The following is a 19,051-nucleotide window of genomic DNA, read 5'->3' as shown; positions in this document are numbered from 1 at the left end:
AGTAGGAAGATTTCAAATAAACAATCTAACAATGCACCTCAGGAAACTAAAAAAGGAAGAAAAAACCAAAACCACAATTAGTAGAAGGAAAGACATAATAAAGATCAGAGCAAAACTAAATGAAATAAAGACTAAAAAACCAATACAAAAGATCAGTGCAATAAAAAGTTGACTTTTAAGAAAGATAAAATCAATGAACTGCTAGCTAGACTAACCAATCAAAAAAGATTTAAGACCCAAATAAACAAAATCAGAAATACTAACCGGGACATTACAACTGATACCACAGAAATGCAAAAGATCATTGGAGACTGTTATGAATAACTACGTGCTAAAAAAACTGAACAACCCAGAGCAAATGGATAAATTCCAGGACATACACAACCTACTCAGATTGATTCAAGAAGAAATAGAAAAGCTGAACAGACCAATAACAAGTAGCAAGATTGAATCAGTAATAAAAAGTCTCCCAAGAAAGAAAAGCCCCAAGCAGATGGCTTCACTGTCAAATTCTACCAAATGTATAAAAATCAATACCAATTATACTCAAACTATTACAAAAAATTGAAGAGGAGAAAATTCTTTCTAGCTTATTCTCTGAGGTCAGCGTTATCCTGATACCAAAACCAGACAAGTACACACAGGCAAGTAAATACCCTGACTATAGTTTATACATGAACAGTGAATTGTATGTTTCAAAATACCAGGAAAAGAGGACATGAAATCTTTCAAAAACATAGCAATTGTAAATACTAAGACTGATGGATACCATAAATATCCTGCCTTGGTCATTACATATTCTACACATGTAACAAAATTTCATATGTACCCCATAAATGTGTGCAAGCCTAATGTATCAATGTAATAAAATAAATAATAAAAGTAAGTGTAAATCAAGAGTAATTTGATTGCAAAATTAATTGCACTCTCTGAAACTTGTAAATTGTAGTTCGGAACAAAACTGTTTATTCAAAAATTTATTTTAATCAATATAAATGCTTAAGGGTTGTGCAGAATTCAATGATCAGTTATATTTTTGAAGTGTTTGCATACCTATAGCTGTAGAATGTATACACAAAAATGTCTAAGTTGATGGAGAGCCTGATATATGCCTCTGATAGGTATATGATAATGTAAAAGGTGGGTTGAAATGGTCAGGACATGTAAGCACTATTTCAATTTAGAAGAAAAAGGATACTACTATTTGGATTTTGCTTTGAAAATCAAATAGACGTGATGTGAACAGAAAGAAGAGACATCCAAAACATACGTAAGCCATATAAAGAGGGAAAATAGAAATATCATGCAGAACCACAGAGGAAGAGAACAGAAGGCAGATGCAGAAGGAGAATGTAAGAATGAAGCATGAAAAATGAAGAAATGAGAAGAGCAGCAGGGAGGAAGGGGGGAAGAAATATCAGAGTATTAAAGTAGTTTTCTCAGTTGCTACATCATCATTATTTTGTATGTTATAAGCTTCTCTTATTATTGCCCCTTGAAGAGATCTTTACTTAATGAAATACTACTCTACAACTTCCATTATATCTTAAAATTCTATAGTTCCTCCTTGAATAGGGGTAACCATTGTAGTTTTCTCAAGGAAATATGTTTATTGACTATAAGAATATTGGCCAGAGTAATGGTGAGCCTTTGTGGTTTTCATATTCCCATCATCCACATAGTAAATAAATATTTACTTTGATTTTCAAAATTGATGCTAATTAATATATGTGAATATATTAAGAAGAAGCCAGAAGGTAAGTGATCAGCTTCTCCTTAGAGAAAAAAAAATATTTTGCATCTTCTTGCAACTTACAGTTGAAGATTTTATTCATTATCTCGACGCTATACGATTCATACAATCTTTGGTCACTTCAATTTATTGTTAAAGTTAATAAAGTAATTCTTATGGGAAGACAGTTGTATCCTGAACTATATTTATTTCAGAAATCAAGGATGCAATGTAAAATGTTTCAAATTTCATTTTTGAGGATCATATTCTGAAGTCGAGGCAAATATCTGCCGTTTCTTACAAATGATTTTCTAAGTTGAACACAGTTATGTAGTACATTGCAAAGCAAACTTTTTCGTGATAAATTTAATTTTTATGTGCCTTTTCACTGACTAGGCTCAATGTTGATTCTGATCCTAGTTGCAACATAGTTTGCTTATTAATTAGGTCTAGCTATAATGAATTGCTTTTAAAATAAAAGATACAACAAATAAATGCTTTTATAATTGTTGATTTTCATTCTATAAGCATTGATATAAACTTAGTGAATTCTTATTCCTCCAACATTTTTAGATTGATTTAAATGCATTTGTCAATTATTTTCCTATCATCCTTACATAAAAGAACTCTGATTATGGGATAATATATTCTAAGCATTGTGATGGAGGCAATCACCCAGTGCCTAGTGTTGTATGTATGGATTTGATAACATAAAAATTCATTCTTCTTTCTGAAACATTTTATAAAATTCTCTGAAGTACAGCTAGAGTAGCCAGGCTTATTAAATCGAAATACATAGTTTTTAAATATTTTATCAGGCAAACCTAAGTACAGAAACTTTAATCAATTTAACCTTTGTAATTAGTCAGTGTGACCTAGCAAATTCCTTTATATTTCAAGGTTAAAATGCATTCATTCAAATGAGAAGATAAGTATATTATCACTTGTTAAATATTATATGCCAGGTATTGTTGTATGTGGGACTTTTAGACCATAATACTTCCATCCTGATCACAATCCTAAGTGATGAGTACTTGTATAAGAAAATCTACTCAAAGGTTTATGTTAATTATTCAAAGTTACACAGCAAGAAAGCAGTGTGCTCACCTTTGCACTCAACTCTATTGGATTCCAAAGTCTTCACTGATGCATAAGAAATTAGCCATTGCCTTTCAAATTCCACTTGTTCTCTTTTTCTTTCACAAACTGACTTTGTGAAAGTAAATCAGTGCAAACATTTTCTCCCATTCTGTAGGTGGTCTGTTTACTCTGCAGACAGTTTCTTTTGCTGTGCAGAGTTCTTCAGTTTAATTAGGTCCCATTTGTCAATTTTTTGTTTTCTTGCAGTTGCCTTTGGCATTTTTCTCATGAAATCTTTGCTCATGCCTATGTCCCGAATGGTATTGCCTCAGCTGTCTTTCAAGGTTTTCTTAGTTTTGAGTTTTACATTTAAGTTTTTAATCTCTTTTGATTTAATATTTGTATGTGGTGTAAGGAAGGGGTCCAGTTTCAATTTTCTACATATTGAGAAGTGAAGCCAGCTGGACTTCCTGGGTCAAGTGGGGACTTGGAGAACTTTTCTATCTAGCTGGAGGATTGTAAACGCAATCAGCGCTCTGTGTCTAGCTCAAGGATTGTAAATGCACCAATCAGCACTCTGTAAAAATGCACCAATCAGCACTCTGTGTCTAGCTAAAGGATTGTCAATGCACCAATCAGCACTCTGTAAAAACGCACCAATCAGTGCTCTGTGTCTAGCTAAAGGAAAATAAACGCACCAATCAGCACTCTGTAAAAACGCACCAATCAGTGCTCTGTGTCTAGATAAAGGATTGTAAACGCACCAATCAGCACTCTGTAAAATGGACCAATCAGGGCTCTGTAAAATGGACCAGTCAGCAGGATGTGGGTGGGGCCAAATAAGGGAACAAGAGCTGGCCACCTGAGCCAGCAGCGGCAAGTGCCCTTCCATTCTGTGGAAGCATTGTTCTTTCGCTCTTCACAGTAAATCTTGCCGCTGCTCACTCTTTGGGTCTGCACCACCTTTATGAGCTGTAACACTCACTGTGAAGGTCTGGGGCTTCACTCCTGAAGTCAGTGAGACTACGAACCCACTGGGAGGAACAAACAACTCTGGACACACCATCTTTAAGAGCTGTAAGGCTCACTGCGAAGGTCTGCGGCTCCATTCTTGAAGCCAGCGAGACCAAGAACCCACTGGAAGGAATAAATTCCAGACACAATATGGCCAGCCATTTCTCCCAGCACCATTTATTGAACAGGGAGTTCTTTCCCCATTGCTTTTTGTCAGGTTTGTCGAAGATTGGATGGTTGAAGATGTGTGATCTAATTTCTGGGTTCTCTATTCTGTTCCACTGGTCTATGTGTCTGACGAAGGTCTAATATCCAGCACCTATAAGGAATTTAAACCAATTTACAAGGAAGAAAAAAAACAATTCCATTAAAATGAGGGCAAGGGACATAAACAGACATTTCTCAAAAAAAGATCTACATGCGGCAAACAATCATGAGAAAAGCTCAAAATAACTGATCATTAGAGAAATGCAAATCAAAATCACAATGAGATACTATCTCACAATAGAATGGCTATTATTTAAAAAGTCAAAGAATAACAGATGCTGGTTAGGTTGTGGAGAAAAAGGAATTGTTTTACACTGTTGGTGGGAGTGTAAATTAGTTCAATCATTGTGGAAGAGTGTGGTGAGTCCTTAAAGACTGAACTACCATTCAACCCAATAGTCCCATTGTTGAGTAGATACCCAAAGGAATACAAATTGTTCTATTATAAAGACTCATGCACACATATGTTTATTGTAGCATTATTCACAATAACAAAGACATCAATCAATCCAAATACCCATCAATGATAGACTGGATAAAGAAAATATGGTACCACGGAATACTATGCAGCCATAAAATATGATGAGATAATGTCCTTTACAGGAAGATGGATGGAGCTGGAAGCCATTATCCATAGCAAACTAATGCAGAAACAGAATACCAAATACTGCAGTTCTCAGTTATAAGTGGGAGCTAAATGATGAGAACACATGGACACATACAGGGGAATAACACACACTGGGGCATATCGGAGGGCAGAGGATGGGAGGAGGGAGAGAAGTGGGAAAAATTACTAATGGATACAAGGTGTAATGCCTGGGTGATGAAATAATCTTTGCAACCAACCACCATGACACAGGTTTACCTATGTAAAATACCTGTACATCCTGCATATGTACCTCTGAACTTAAAATAAAAGTTAAACAATTTACAGAACATGGGAGACGTCTGTATTTTGAACTTTGCATAGAACTGATGTTTCTTTATAATTAAATTTAGTTTATAATTTACTTTTTGGGGGACCAATATCAGAGCAGTGTTGTTGTGTTTTTCTGTGTAAATCAGCACTTGATAAAGATTTGTCCTAGTACAGTTGATGTTAAATTTACTCAGCCATAGAGCTTTCTGACAGATTTTTCTATTATAGGGTTAATTGTTTTTCTCTTCTTTATTAAGTATCTTAGGGAGATTTACCAGATAATTTGCATAAACCGTCACATTTAATCTGGAAGCTTCCCTTCGTACTTAAATTTTCTTTGCACATATCTGTCTTTGGAAATGAAGGCTCTCATCTTTGTTTACGGGTCAGAAAAACTGGGAAAAACCCAGGCTCTTCCACTTATTCGATGTTTGGCACAATATTCTTCTTGAGCCCAAAACATGGTGTTACTGGTAAGCTTGCTAGAAATTTAGAAACTCAGACTTTATTCCAGATCTCCTGAAAAAAATCTCTGCAGGACAAATTAATCTAGTTTATTGTTCACATTAAAATTTGAGAAGTATCGTCTAACTCACCATGACTTTTCTCTCTGAGAAATATACACAACTTATTGTGTGTGATGTAAATAAAGCACTGAAAAATGCAAAATAAAAATAAAAATAAAAATAAATCAGTCGCTCTCTTGTTCTCTGGCATCTGGTTGGGTTCAGCCAGTGAACGTTACCAGCAGGTGATTTCAGCGATTGATTGGAAGTCTTAATAGTTTACCATGGAGGGTCATGTGGAAGACAGGAATAGTTATAGGGACATGAGTAGATAGTGGAGGGAAGGAAGGAATTTGGGTACTTTTATCTTTAGGTTGACTCTGGCTGAGGAATACGTTTATTATATCTAAAATATGCTCAGATATTCTACTGTTTAAGACACTGGTATATAATTATATGCTGATATTATTCACGATAGAGTGATTATGTGATTAAAAAATGGACTTGCTCTACCAACAGACTTGCTCTTACGAGCGTTTTGGTCTACCGTGGAAGATGTATAACAACATTTTAAAACCCAAGTATGTATTATTGAAAATAATGAGAATGTTGACTAAAACTATTTTTTAATAAAATGAGCAATTAAAACAAGAAGATATATCTAAGAGGAGGGGTCCAAAACAGTTGTTCCTATTCTGTGAGGGAGAGTATTCAAGAGAGACAATCAAGAAGCAATACAGAGGCCAGGCGCAGTGGCTCACACCTGTAATCCCACCACTTTGGGAGGCAAAGCAGGCGGATCACCTTAGGTCAGGAGTTAGAGACCAGCCTGGCCAACGTTGTAAAACCCTGTGTCTACTAAAAATACAAAAAAAATATATATATATCAAGGCATAGTGGGGGGCTCCTGTAATTCCAGCTACTCAGGATGCTGAGGCAGGAGAATTGCTTGAACCTGGGAGGTGGAGGTTGCAATGAGCTGAGATCGCACCATTGCACTCCAGCCTGGGCAACAGAGCAAAACACTCTCTCAAAAAAATAAAATAAAATAAAAAAGAAAGAAACAATAGAGATGAAGAGAATAGTGTAGTAGGATCTAGGGTTAAAGACATAAACAGAGATCATGTAGATTTATTTTGTTAAGTGAAAGTGGGGAAAGTTCAGTTTTATTTGACAAAGATTAGAGACACATGCTTGGAGTTTTACCAAACAGGTGATATGAAGATATAAATTATAAATAATAATTATACTGAGCAGTAGACCAAAAACAAGTAAGTATATCCTCAGTTTTAGCACAAAATCTTTGACAAACATTTGTAAAATTTTCAGAAGTGTAATGTTTATTCTTCTAGCATTCCTAGAGTAAGATCTCTAGCAGGACCATATTGAGCCTGAAATGTTGGATCAGTTCACTCAAAATGGGCCATAGAAGCAATATTGACAAGTCTCCACTCTGTTATTAGAGATGAGCTATAACACATGAAAGAAATCAGATATTTTGGCTCTTTGATCCTGTCGTGCTTTCCAAAGTGAAACCCACAAGATGCTATGCAGCCATTTAGTCTGGGTTCAGAATATTTGGGCACCTTTCTACACAGTAGTAAATTAATGTTTGAGGAAATAAACAATTGCATGGATGGCCCAATCTGCATGCTCAAACTATAATTAGTATTCCCACAGTTCTTTGAAGGCCCGACATTAATACCATAAACAAACAAGAGAAGATAACAGTGATTGCAACCAATAAAATATAATTTAATTTAAAAATCAACCAAAGAAAGTTAAGCTGTTTCAAGTGAGCATGCAATTAAAATAAATATATGAAGATAAGTGAGCCAAAGCAACAAAATTAATGTCTCTTGCATAATGGTTCATTATCAAACATAGTAAACACATACACACATGCTCATAGATATGCACACATGAATATGCACACATACACAGACACATACAAAATTTTTACCTGAGACCTGGCACAATCCTGCATATGGCCCTAGCAAGAAGAGGAGAACTGAGTAAAATGGTGGGTGAAAAAGTTTAGAATTAGGCAGGACCTGGGATTAGGGAAAGGCCTGAAGGACAAGAGCCTGATGTAGTTTATTAGTTAGAAATTTAAGACCACAAGTAGCTCTCAGGGTAGCTGACTTTAGTAGGCATAAGTAAGGTCCAATTTAGGGAAACACTAGTCTGATGAACCATGACAACTTTAAGTTGGGTTTTGACATAGGAAGATCATAGCAGAGATGATTATCATAGGGTGTCAAGGTCCTAACCATCAGATGGAAGTATAGGATTAGGGAATTAGTACTAAGAGGAACCCAGAAATAGTAAGATGTCACCCCTTGTTTAGAATAAAATAAAAAGCAGGGAGGTTATAAACCAGGACTGAGACTCAAAGTGTAAAACAGAATACCAGTCAACTGAAGTGAGGTGTGAAGTCCAGCCCATATTTCTAGGAATAGGCATTAGTGCAGAATTAGAATATAGCACAAAGTTAAGGCAACATGATTGTAAATATCAAGGGGTAAATTTGAGCTCCTCATCTTACTACTGAATGGCCAGAGCATTTGTCATAAGGATGAAAGAGAGCTAAGCTTATAAATGAGAGTCCAATGGTTCAGCTGAGTATAAACAAGTCGGCAGAGGTTGGGAATCAGATTGAGTTTAATGGGTAGATTGTGTTAGTCTGATCAGAGACTAAAATAAAAGGATATGATCACTTTATTCATTTATCTTCATAGGTAGATAGATGGATAGAGATATAATTATGTATATGGATATAAATGTACAGATATTTTATATCTTAAACAATTTGAATGTAAAGAATTTAGCACAGCTTCTTAAATATTAACTACTATTTTATTGTGACTAATATTCAAAATGTCTCTAATACTAATTTCCATGAGTCATGTTGAAACCTACCCAATTGTCCCATAGAACTGGTGTTTATGGTTTCTTTTGAATAAACATAGAAATTTACTGTCCTATCTTGAAACTTGAGAAAGTTACATTTGTCTTATGTGAGTTTCTTTATCAGGAAACCAGCCACCAAACCTCCCAGATAGCATCAAGGAATTGAAACTTACCAGATCAACACATCTGGACAATGAGATGTTATAACCCTCACCTGCCATTATTAACTAACCAACCATCTGCTTCCTATTGACGAACTCTGCTTCATTACCCCTTCCTAATTCCTGTTTTCCTATACATGGTTACTTTTCTTCCTGTTACATAAATCCCTAATTTTAGTTGGCCAGGGAGATGGATTGGAGACTGATCTCCCATCTCCCAGGCCGCAGCACCCAATTAAAGGCTTCTTCCCTGGCAATACTCGTTGTCTCAGTGATTGGCTTTTTGTTTAGTGAACAGCAGGACCTAGAACAAACTCCTGGCATTTCAATAACAATGTTCTTTGTGACATCATCCCTGATAGCGAGGTTCTATTAAATTTGGGCACACAAAACAATTAATGTTTCAGTTAAGGTCACTAAGTAGCAAGTGGTTCTTTGAACAAAGATGTGCACGAGCAGATTTTGCAGACAAAAATTGAATGCATTATGACACTAGCCTGAAGTTGTATACTTAATAGATTTGAATTTATTTCTATAGAAAATCATCAGATTTTAATAAAAATTAATCACCTACTTATTTGTATCTTCATTTTTGTGGCCACGAATGCATGCTCATTAAATTGCTCCAGATATTTAATTTAATTCTCCAGTTGGGTGGGTTGTGTGATTTAGTAGTGGCCATTGAGTGGCCAAGGAATGGCTTGAAATTCAGTATGCTGATTACGAGCCCATACAATATTCCAAAGTCTATAGAATTGTGTTTTCCCATCTTCCATCTGAATGAAAGGACTACACAGACAAAGAACAAGTCAGCCAAAGGATCAAAGAGGCTCAAACCCTAAATTGCCACTGGGAGAAAAGATGCCCAGGAGAGCTGTCTAATCCCAATAATCAGATGTCTGTTCGACTACTGCTCTAGCAAAAAATAACCATTTGTCTTGTGAAGCCATTGAAATTTTTGAGTTGCCTAACCAAACCTTACTTCTAAAAGTTTAAATTTTATAATCATCTAAAGTGAAGAAGGTAAAGGATTTTAAATACTCTTTAAAACTTTAATGACTCGAGAGTACACAAAAGCAAGTGACTTTTATAGCACTTGAATAATCTATATTTACATGTATAAAAAAACTGAGCTTTTTGTAGAGAACACAAGTAAAACATCACATGTGGCATTGAATTCACAATCATTATTGCATTTGACTTCTCAGTGAATATAACATTTATGGATTATTTCAATAAGAATAGTTTTATTCCTCTGTATTTGAAGTGGCTTTAGAATAAAAGCCTTATTTAATACAAAAAGAAGTACCCAGTTCTGACAAATAAACTCTAGCTATAAATTCTAGTTGACAAAGTAAAATATGTTATAAAGTTACAAATTTAAGAAAAACATTACAATATGCAAAAAAAGTTAACTAATACAATTTCAGTTGAAAACATAAGTGAAGAAAAAATTTACAACCCTTGAAAGACAAAGAATCAATATCAACAGAGACTTTCTAATTAAGGGATACAAATAATAAATAGAAAAGTCTTAAAATATTTTTATCCTTCACAGAAAATAAAAGGCAACAAACCCCAAAGATATGAAAACATACAATTTCAAAAGTAGTCCAAGAATCAAGTGGAAAATGGCATAATTGTAACCCATTGACAGTGACAGGAGGCAGCCAAGTGCCTAGGCAGATAGGGGCGAGTACACAGCAACAGCCCACCTACAAGCCAAAGCCTGAAAACCAAGCTACAAGTTTAATCCTCAGACCAGATTTAGAACTTGTTCTCCCATTTGGCATGATTTTCTCTGATTGATTCCCACCCTTTACCTATTTTACATATACCTACTCTTTCCTAATTGGTTTTCTACACTGTTATGCCCACCTTTGAGTGGTGTGTTTGCTTTAACCTATTTTGCATACTCACAAACCAATCAGCATGCACTCCCCAGCCTGTGCCTATAAAGACCTCAGACTCAGTCAGTAGATGGGGAAACAACCCTACTTCAGGGAAGAGACAACTTAACTATGGGGAAGACTACCTGCCCTTCCAGTCTCCTCTCCAGCTCCCCTCTCCACTGAGAGCCATTTTAATTGTTCAGTAAAATTCTCCACCTTCACCATCCTTCAACCGTCCATGTGACCTCATTCTTCTTGGATGCCAGACAATAGCTCAGAACCCACATAGCACAGGTACTGAGAAACACTGTCACACCAGCCCTTTGCTTTTGCCAGCAGAGATCAGTCACCCCATGTGACAAGGCAAGGGGCCAACTGAGCTGCTAACATACCACTATCCACGAACAGTGGAACTAATAGAGAACTGTAACACCTGCTCTGGGGCTTTGGGGTCATGGGCATCCTCACTTGGGAGCCACCATGTTCCCCTCAGGGTGACACTCCTGGTCTGGCCACGGGCCCTGCACAGAGCATGATACTGTGTCAGTACCTGGAACGGCTGGCCAGATCCCATACTCACTTGCTCACGTGCTCCCTTTTGCAAAGGGTTGAGTGCAGTGGGCCGAGTAGAGGCCCCTTGCCATGAGCAAGCATAATAAAAACCTCTTGTTAACCTTTTGTAAATATGAATAAAAAGAAAATGGTTGAAATATTACACAATTATGAAAATGCTATAAAAGAGTGAAAGGAAATGTGCAATTTTATCCCAAAGATTTTTCATAGGAAATGTTTAGATTTAGGAAATGACTATCATCTGTTTTTACTTAGATAAAAGAATATATTATAATTATAACATGTAAAGACAAGAAGTCAGTGGAAATATATGGTAGAGACAGCACAGAAAAGTGAATAGGTTAAAATGTTGCAAGTTTTAAATGAATAAAATCTAACTCAAAGTAATTGACCTTATGAAGAAAATACTTTGACTGGAAATTTCAGTTAAGTTGTACTTCAAGGAAGGCTTGATCAGGGCTTCTGTTTGGTTTCCCAATTTCTCTCTCAGTATTTCTCACCTTGTCAAGTAGAATTTGTTCTCAGCTTAAGTTTTCTCCAAGTAAAATAACTGAAGTAGTTGCATAGTTTACATGAAAAAAAAAATCTTTAACAGTGCCCGGAAGAGGAAAGAGTTTTCCATTTCACTACTTACAGTGAGTCTGATTGAAGCAGCTGAGATTGTTTGTCCAATCCTAAACCAGTTATCCTAAGGTGGGTAAAATATATGAATTGTCTTAGCAATCACTCGGATTCCATCCCTGGAACTAAAAGAAGAATCAATCAAATATACAAACCTTATGGCTACTACATAATGGGGGGTAGTGGAATAGCTGCCAGGAAGTCAACCAAGCATGCCCAATAAAATCACCTTCAGAAGCAATACATAGAGCAAATAACATTGAGAAAAACACAAATTAAATAGAAGAAAGACTAGACACATCCTGTCACAGAGCAGAAGAAAATAATTGAGACAAAGGAGACCATTTGCTATATAGAAAAATATATCACAAATAAATAATCTGCAAACAATAAGTAATTTAAAAGATAGAAACAGAATACACATCAAAAATGATAATCAATAGCATAACAGAAGAAAAAATTCCACACTGTGAATGGAACTTGGATTGGAAATCTAAAACAAACACAAGAATTGTCATGCTGAATGGGGAAGAACTGAAATTCTTTCCTCTAGGATCTGGAACCCGACGACTATGCCCACTTTCATCACTGTTATTCAACGTAGTACTGAAAGTCTTAGCTAGAGCAACCAAACAAGGGAAAGAAATAAAGGGCATCCAAATTAGAAAGGAAGAAGTCAAACTATCCTTACTTGCTGATGATATAATCTTATTTTTGGAAAAACCTGAAGACTCCACAAATAAATGACTACAACTGATAAATTTAGTAATGTTGCAGGATAAAAAAATCAACATACAAAAATCAGTAGCATTTCTATATGACAGCAGGGAACAATCTGAAAAAGAAATATAAAAGTAATCTCATTTAAAATAGCCAAAATAAAATTAAATACCTAGGAATTAGCTTAACTAAACAAGTGAAAATCTCTACAATGAAAGCAATGAAATAGTGAGGAAAGAAATTAAAGAGGACACACAAAAAATGGAGAGAGATTTCATGTTCATGGGTTGGAAGAATCCATATTGTTAAAATGTGCATACTACCTATAGCAATCTACACATTCAATGCAACCCCCACAAAACACCAATGATATTCTGCATAAATTGTTTTAAAAATTCTGAAATTTACATGGAATCATGAGAGACACAGAATAGCCAAAGTTATCCTGAGTGAAAAGAACAAAACTGGAGGAATCACATTACCTGACTTCAAATTCTGCTACAGAGCTATCGTAATGAAAGCAGCATGGTACTGGCATAAAACAGACACATAGACCAATTGGAACACAACAGAGAACTGAGAAATAAATCCACACATCTACAGTAAACTCATTTGTGACAAAGGAGCCAAGAACATATATTGGGAAAAGGACAGCCTCTTCAACGAATGGTGCAGGGAAAACTGAATATCCATATGCAGTAGAATGAAACTTGATTTTTATCTCTTGCCTTATTTAAAAATCAAATATAAGTGCATTAAAGATTTAAGTCCAAGACCTCAAACTATGAAACTACTACAAAAAAAATGGGGAAACTCTCCAACACATTGTCCTGGGCCAAAATTTCTTGAGCAATACCCTACAAGCACAGGCAATCAGAGCCAAAATGGACAAATGGAATCACATCAAGTTAAAGAGTTTCTGCACTGCGAAGGAAACAATCAACAATCTGAAGAGACAATCCACATAACTGGAGAAAACATTTGCAAACTACCCACTTGGCAAGCGATTGATAACCAGAATATATAAGGAGCTCAAACTACTCTATAGAAAAAAAGCTAATAATTTGATTAAAAAATGGAAAAAAAGGTTTGAATAGACATTTCTCAAAAGAAGACCTACAAATGGAAAACAGACATATAAAAAATGTTCAACATCATTGATCATCAGAGAAATGCAGATCAAAACTACAATGGGATATCAGCTCACCATAGTTAAAATGACTCTTATACATAAGTCAGGCAATAACAAATGCAGGTGAGGATAAGGGGGAAAGGCAACCCTAATACACTGTTGGTGGAAATGTAAGTTGTACAACCACTGTGGAGAAGAGTTTGGAGGTTCCTCATAAAACCTAAAAGTAGAGCCAACACATGATCCAGCAGTCCCACTGCTGGGGATGTACCCACAAGAAAGAAAATGATTATATTGAAGAGATGTCTGCACTCCCATGTTTGTTGCAATACTGTTCATGATAGCCAAGATTTGGAAGCAACCTAAGTGTCCATCAACAGATGAATGGATAAAGAAAATGTGGTACATATACACAGTGGAGTACTATTTATCCATAAAAAGGAATGAGATCCTGTCATCTGTTACAACAGGGATGGAACTCGAGATCATCATGTTAAGTGAAATAAGCCAGACACAGAAAGACAAACATCCCATGTTATCGTTTATTTGTGTGTGCTAAATATCAAAACAATTGAATTCATGGAGATAGATTACAGAAAAATGTTTACCAGAAGCTGGTTAGGGTAATGCAGAAGTTGGGGGAGATGGAATGGTTAACGGGTACAAAAAATAGTTAGAAAGATTGAGTAAGACCTGGTATTTCATAGTACAATAGGGGACTATAGTCAGTAATCTTTTAAATGTGCGTTTGAAAATGACTAAAAGAGTATAACTGAATTGTTTGTAACACAAAGGATAAATGCCTGAGGGGATGGATATCCAATTTTCCATGATATGATTACTATGCATTTCATGCCTGACCAAAATATCTCATGAACCCCATAAATATGTATACCTTATATGTACTCACAAAAATTAAAACAATACTAATACACGATAAAATATGTCAAAATAGCCAAATTTTAATGAGAAAGAAAGAAATTATCAGATATCTCAAGAAGAATTATTTTTCTTAAATAAGTGGAAATTAGGCACCGCTCTTTATATTTTCCATATGCCATCTTACTTAGTTTTAATCCTCCCTGCTATAAAATGGTAGGATAAATCCTAGTATCTCCACTTGGTGCTTGAGGAAATTGAAACTGCAAAAGTTTTAAGCAACACAAGTGATAGAGTTACCAAGCTCCCATTTTAACCTAGGCCCACCCAAAAACAAAATCAGCATGTCAATGTGCCATTTAAGAAAGCAAAATGAAAGGACAGCTGCCAGAAGGTTGGATAAAAAGTAGAACTCTGGTACAACAGAATTGTTATCGATGTGAGCTTACAATGACCACGGAGACTAAATACTCATTACACAGATAAGGAAATAGGAACACCCTTCTCCCCCTCTTACCACTGAGTGACTTTCCACTAACGTGAGCCAAAGTTGGGTTTTAACCAACCCACTCTCAGCAAATGAACAGCGCCCTAAAGTTAAAGAATCTCTCCTCTGTGTTCCCTGTAATAGATGCACCTAACCGACAGGTAAATATTCACAGGCTGCTCTACAACTAATAAAATGATATATTCAGTCTATTAAAACAAGTTAAAACATGACAGTAGAAATAAATTTTAGCAAAACTATTTCTAAACTATTTTAAACTGCCAAACCACTAGCTTCCTTTAATTTGGGCTTTCCCATGTTAATGTACAACATTCTTAGTGGTGGAAAACCTTCAGAGAAAGAAAAAGACACAGAAAAAAAAAAAAAAGAAGAAGAAGAAGAAATAATGTTCTAATGTCAAAGAGCATGAAAAATATAGAATAAAACAAGCAGAAATATGAATATGCTTTGGTACAAAAGAAGATGAGATATTGTATCCCTTCTGTCTCCCAAACCCACCAGACACAAGATATTGGCTTGAGGAGAAAAATCTTAGCAAAGGATGCCAAACAGAGTACGCTGGTTATGTTATGCTACCTATTGCTAATACTGACATTGAAAGAGGCCTTTTTCCTGAGTTACTAGATTGAAATAAACATTCATTGTACAGAGGCCATTAATTTTAAAAAATGAGAATCCAATGTATGTGCTGGGGGTTGAATTGTATCCCTCTTAAAATTTGTATTTTGAAGTCCTAACTCCCATTACTTCAGAATGTGACCTTATTTGAAAATAGTCATTGCAGATGCAATTAGTTAAGATGAAATCATACTGTAGTAGGGTGGGTCTCTAGTCCAACATAACTGATGTCCTAGAAAAGGAAGACTTGGACAGAGGCACATAAACACAGGGAGAACACCATGTGAAGGTGAAGGCAGAGATCAGGGTGATACAGCAAAAGCCAAGATGCTAAAGATTGCCAGCAAGCCACTGGAAGCTAAGCTGGTGAGAAGCATGGAAAAGATTCTCACAGCCTTCAGAAGGAACCAGCTCTTCAGACATTTTGATTTCAGACTTTTAGCCTACAGAAATGTGAGACAATAAATTTCTGTTGTTTTGGCCACATCGTTTGTGATATTTTGTGACAGCATCCCTGGAATATGAATACAGTATGTAATACACTATCTTTTGGGGAGAGATGGTTATACAAGATGATTAATGTATGCAAACTATGGACCATAATACAGGCATAACTAATATATTTATTCTCTGGGTGGGAAAAAGACAAAATGAAGAGGAAAACGAAGACACCAGCAGCCATGTGTGCTGGGAAGCATTCTCAGGGGCTAGGCGTTTCAAACCACTTTTAAAATCAGGCTGTTTTGGTTGGCACCGTAACCTTAGTGAACAGCTCCATAACGCTTTTCAGGAGCCTACAGAAATACTTGAGATGATCAAAAACAAAACAAAACAAGCCCCAATTGATCACACACCATCAGAAGATTGAAATGAACACAACTTTAATTAAATATCTATATTTATAACATAAGAAATTGGTTAATTATGAAGCTAAAAGGAAAAATGGATTTATAGTATTTAAAAATGAGATTGTATTTGATTCTACATGAACTCTCAAGATTATATGATAATTTTGGGGAAGTAAATACCAAACAAATTAAATGGAACTCACTTATAGTTCAAATAGTAATTTCAAAAGAAACAAATACATAACATTCTGTCAAAATTTCAGAGCATATACTGATATTTAAGATATGATTATATTTAAATATGTATATATAAGATTTTATGATGGATCATCAAAAGTGATGTAGTTTGGATGTTTGTCCCCACCAAATATGTTGAAATGTGAACCTGAGTGTTGAAAGTGGGACCCAGTGGGAGGTGTTTGGGTCATTGGGACAGATCCCTCATGAAGGGCTTGGTGCCATCCTTGTGGTAATGAGTGAGTTCTCACTCTATTAGCTCACAAAAGAGTTGGTTGTTAAAAAGAGACTGGCACCTCCTTTTCTCTTGCTCTCTCTCAGTGTGACACATTGGGTCCCCCTTTGCCTTCTGCCATGAGTAAAAGCTGTCTGAGGTTTCACCAGAATAGGTACAGATGCTGGAACCATGCATGTATAGCCTGCAGAATCCTGAGCCAAAATAAACCTCTTTTCTTTATAAAGTATTCAGTCTCAGATATTCCTTTAAAGCAATCCAAAATGGACTAACACAAAATGTATAACACAAGAGGCTCTTAAAATGTAGCACGTAAGAGTATTCAGCAATGAAACTGTGTTACTCACCTGAAAGATTTGCAGGAAACTGATTTAAATCACTAACAATATACTAATGTTTCGTAAAGCAAATAAATTAAGTCGGCCTTCTACATTCTCAGTTTCAATTAACAAAAATTTAGTTTTCTAGAGCTTCTGTGGTTGAAAATATGTCATGAATTACTGCATGTTTCATCTGCAGTTGGTTGAATCCTTGGAGGCAGAAACTGCAGATACGAAGGGCCAACTAAGGGACTTGAGCATCCACAAATTTGGGAATATTCAGTGGTCCTAGAACAAATCCTCACATATATGGAGGGCTAACTACATTGGAAAACCAGAAAGAATTTCCTTTAATTCATATAACATGGTTTGGCTCTGTGACCCCACCCAAATCTCACCTTGAATGTAATAATCCCCACATATCATGGGAGGGACCCAGTAGGGGGTAATTGAATCATGGGGGCAGGTTTTCCCCATGCTGTTCTCCTGATAGTGAATAAGTCTCATGAGATTTAATGGTTTTATAAAAGGGAGTTCCCCTGCACATGACCCTCTTGTCTGTCATGTAAGACATGCCTTTGCTCTTCCTTCACTTTCCACCATTTTTATGAGGCCTCCCCAGCCATATGGAACTGTGATTCTTTTAAACCTCTTTCTTTTATAAATTACCCAGTCTTGGGTATGTTTTTATTAGCAGCATGAGACCAGACTAATACATCATAAAAGTGTTTTAATATTTTCAAGTAATAAATAAATTAATGACAAAACATAGACAATTGTTATAAACTTTAAAGGGAAAAATTTCCATGGAATCCTCTTTTTTTAATATTTAAAAAAGCCAACTCCTCAATATCTTTACAGATTTTGGATCAATATGACAGGTAACTTAATAAGAAATTGAGATTTGTTCCTAGAGTTATTTTTTATAAAAAATCCAGTCTCTCTAAAGCTAGTAAAAAAGCCAAAAGACATTGTAAACTATTTCAGTTGAGTGCTTCACATTCTTTGAATGTTTCTTGTCACTAATATTTTCATTAAATCAAATATTTTGATTTGAAGAATGTTGTTTTGTGACTTTTTTTTTCTGAAGTGTTTTCTTTGATTAAAACAATGCTGATTATGAATGTTTTGATTTTTTTGGTTTGTTGTTGATATTTGGATTGGCCCTCAACCTGCACTGCATCTTTCATTTGGAGAAGTTAGAAAAGTAAAACTCTTTCTGAGGCTTCTTTGAAGCTTTGGCACTAGGAGAGAATTAGTTACCTAATCAATCATGGGATTTCACTCAAGGTTGGAAGGCAGATATGATGCACAGACAATCTCTTTGCAACTTTTTAACATTACTGCTGATTAGGAAGGTCCAGGAGGTAACGGGGTCCTTTAGAACCGTGGGTGTCAAGAAAAACACGCCATTGACCTGATTCCCCTACTTTTAAAATGAAGGTTTGGAATTCCATTTTTTCGGGTTCCTGTTGTTAAGACCAACATGATTTCAATGGTGACCACAAAGAAGTAGTGCTCAGTTTTAGAACTTGCACCAATACTTTCAGTCACTTTAGTACCTAAGTTATACCTAGTTGTAGTGAAAGCTCATAATATTATATTGCCTCGGCATCTGTTTTAAATGCAAGTTTATTTAGCCTTCTTGTAACAGAGACAGGAGTCAGTCACCCTTGACAAAGTTTTCAGTTCTATACTACACTCAAATCGCTTGAGCAGGTGTCCAGAGATAGGAACTTAGAGACATCTCTCATGCCTGGTGGCTGGGCTTCCCAATTTCCCACCACTTCCTTTTAATGGACCATTCAGATCCTGCATTCAAACTTAAGGTGACCCACACCCCATTCCCCCATCTAGACTGCTAGTTGCCCCACAC

General features: G+C 35.8%; 1 long non-coding RNA gene across 1 annotated transcript in view; it reads right to left on the bottom strand.

The window, feature by feature from the left end:
• Nucleotides 1-3,983: 3,983 nt before the first annotated feature.
• LOC130541105 (uncharacterized) overlaps nt 3,984-19,051 on the bottom strand; it is a 28,837-nt gene continuing 13,769 nt past the window's right edge. The window contains exons 2-4 of the long non-coding RNA XR_008955138.1: nt 11,692-11,803; nt 9,167-9,381; nt 3,984-4,145 (exon numbers count right to left, since the gene is read on the bottom strand). This is a non-coding gene — a long non-coding RNA (uncharacterized LOC130541105). The remainder of the gene's footprint in view (nt 4,146-9,166; nt 9,382-11,691; nt 11,804-19,051) is intronic.

Source organism: Pan paniscus, chromosome 22 (genome assembly GCF_029289425.2).
Source record: "Pan paniscus chromosome 22, NHGRI_mPanPan1-v2.0_pri, whole genome shotgun sequence".
Taxonomy (NCBI): Eukaryota; Metazoa; Chordata; class Mammalia; order Primates; family Hominidae; genus Pan; species Pan paniscus.
The sequence above is the reverse complement of the archived record's forward strand: the minus strand, read 5'-3'. Positions and strand labels throughout refer to the sequence as shown.